This window comes from Pinus tabuliformis, chromosome Q, assembly GCF_031772625.1.
Source record: "Pinus tabuliformis cultivar Carrire ecotype Pingquan chromosome Q, CPIR1, whole genome shotgun sequence".
In the NCBI taxonomy this organism is placed as follows: domain Eukaryota; kingdom Viridiplantae; phylum Streptophyta; class Pinopsida; order Pinales; family Pinaceae; genus Pinus; species Pinus tabuliformis.
This window is the reverse complement of record NC_142296.1, coordinates 806480566-806483065: the sequence shown is the minus strand read 5'-3', so window position 1 is coordinate 806483065 and position 2500 is coordinate 806480566. Positions and strand designations below refer to the sequence as shown.

General features: G+C 53.2%; 2 non-coding genes across 2 annotated transcripts in view; both read left to right on the top strand.

The window, feature by feature from the left end:
* Nucleotides 1-1114: 1114 nt before the first annotated feature.
* Nucleotides 1115-1268, top strand: LOC149222016 (5.8S ribosomal RNA). The gene has a single exon (XR_016249726.1). It is a non-coding gene; the product is annotated as a 5.8S ribosomal RNA (ribosomal RNA).
* Nucleotides 1269-1515: 247 nt separating this feature from the next.
* The window catches only part of LOC149222015 (25S ribosomal RNA), a 3361-nt gene continuing 2376 nt past the window's right edge, over nt 1516-2500 (top strand). Inside the window, exon 1 of the ribosomal RNA XR_016249952.1 lies at nt 1516-2500. This exon is cut by the window's right edge and continues 2376 nt beyond it. This is a non-coding gene — a ribosomal RNA (25S ribosomal RNA).

The following is a 2500-nucleotide window of genomic DNA, read 5'->3' as shown; positions in this document are numbered from 1 at the left end:
GTTTGGGAAGCTTGTTCTCTGTTTGAGCCTCCCCTTGTGAGCCGGTAGCCACGTTTGATATCTCTTGCTTTCCTGTTGTTTTCTTCCCTTCTTGCTTTTGGCCCCTTGGCTTTACGGAGAAAAGGTGGGATTGTTGTGGATTGTTGTTCAGGAAGGACGAAAAGCAGTGCAAGTTCCGAGGGTGGCCACCTTAGTCCCTCTAGATCACCGTCCCCTGCAGTTCCCCCCCTTTTTGCGAAGGCATGGGGGTCAGGAAGCTTGTTCTCTGTTTGAGCCTCCCCCTATGAGCCAGTGGATGCGTTTGATATCTCTCTTTCTTTCATGTTGTTTTCTTCCCTTCTTCCTTTCAGCCCCTAGCTTTACGGAGAAAAGGTGGGATTGTTGTGCATTGGTGTTCGGGAAGGATGAAAAGCAGTGCGAGTTCCCAGGGTGGCCACCCTAGTCCTTCTCGATCACCGTCCCCTGCAGTTCCCCCCTTTTTGTGAAGGCACAGGGTTGGGGAAGTTTGTTCTCTGTTTGAAGCCTCCCCTTGTGAGCTGGTAGCCACGGTTGATATATCCCTTTCTCTCTTGTTGTTTTCTTCCCTTCTTCCTCGTGGCCCCTAGTGTTATGGAGAAAAGGTGGGATTGTTGTGGATTGGTGTTCCGGAAGGAAGAAACGCAGTGCGAGCTCCCGGGGTGGCCACCCTAGTCCTTCTTGATCGTCGTCCCCTTCAGTTCCCCCCTTTTGCCAAAGGCACGGGGCTTTCGAAGGCTTGTGCCTTGTTTGTGCATTGTTTTCTACCCTTTTCTTCCTTTCAGTCCCTAACTCTACGGAGAAAAGGGGGAATCATTGTGGGCTGGTGTCGGGGAAGGGCTAAAAGCAGTGTGAGCTCCCGGGGTGGCCACCCTAGTCCTTCTTGATCACTGTTCCACGTATTTCCCCCCTTTTTGCGAGGGCGTGGGGCTGGGGGATATTGTCCTCTGTTCGAGCCTCCCCCTATGAGGGGGTTAGACACCTTTGTTTCTCTTTCTCTCATGCGTTTTTCCTCCTTTTGCCCTTTGGCCTTACATTTGTTGTGGGGGGTGCTCCTATTTAGTTTTGTGGCCAATTTTTCGGTAATACACATGGAAACGACTCTCGGCAATGGATATCTCGGCTCTTGTTATGATGAAGAATGTAGCGAAATGTGATACTTAGTGTGAATTGCAGAATCCCGTGAATCATCGAGTTTTTGAACGCAATTTGCGCCCGAGGCCTCGGTCGAGGGCACGTCTGTCTGGGTGTCGCATCCAATTCAAACGCACTCCCTGCAATATGCTAGGGAGCAGTGGAGCTGGTCGTCCATGCCCCGTGCAGTGCGGTCGGCTGAAATACCTCAAGTGATGTTTCGTGGCGTGCGTTGGCGAGCGGTGATCTTGTCCCCTTGGATGGGCAGTCGGCGTTAGCCGATGCAGGCTTTGTGTGGCATCGCTCGAACTTGCTTTGCTCTCTCTTGTCCTCCCATGGGGTAGGGTGGATTTAGCTCCAACTTTGCGACCCCAGCTCAGGCGAGAACACCCGTTGAGTTTAAGCATATAATTAAGCGGAGGAAAAGAAACTTACAAGGATTCCCCTAGTAGCGGCGAGCAAACCGGGAAGAGCCCAGCATGAAAATCGGGTGGCGGCGCTGCCTGAATTGTAGTCTATAGAAGCGTCCTCTGCGGCGGACTTGGGCCAAGTCCCTTGGAAGGGGGCGCCTGAGAGGGTGACAGCCCTGTCGGCCCGGGACCCTGCCGCATCATGAGTCGTTGTCGGCGAGTCAGGTTGTTTGGGAATGCAGCCCTAATTGGGTGGTAAATTCCGTCCAAGGCTAAATACGGGTGAGAGACCGATAGCGAACAAGTACCGCGAGGGAAAGATGAAAAGGACTTTGAAAAGAGAGTTAAAGAGTGCTTGAAATTTCTGGGAGGGAAGCGGATGGAGGCTGTCGATGCGTCTCGGTCGGATGCGGAACGGCTCAGGCTGGTCCGCCGCTCGACTTGAGGTGCAAACCAACACGGGCTGCTGCATCGTCACAAGCGCGGGTGGATTACTGCCTGTCGGTTTGCCATTGTGGTGGTTGAGGAACGAAGCGTGCACCCTTGTGGTGAGCCGTGTGCACCCTTGTGACCAAGGAGTCTAACATGTGTGCGAGTCGGCGGGTTTGAAAACCTGCGAGGCACAAGGAAGCTGACGGGCGAGATCCCCTCTCTAGGGGGGTGCATCGTCGACCGACCTTGAGCTTATGCGAAGGGTTCGAGTGCGAGCACACCTGTTGGGACCCGAAAGATGGTGAACTATGCCTGAGCAGGGCGAAGCCAGAGGAAACTCTGGTGGAGGCTCGTAGCAATACTGACGTGCAAATCGTTCGTCTGACTTGGGTATAGGGGCGAAAGACTAATCGAACCATCTAGTAGCTAGTTTCCTCCAAAGTTTCCCTCAGGATAGCTAGAGCTCACGCGCGAGTTTTATCAGGTAAATCAAATGATTAGAGGCATCG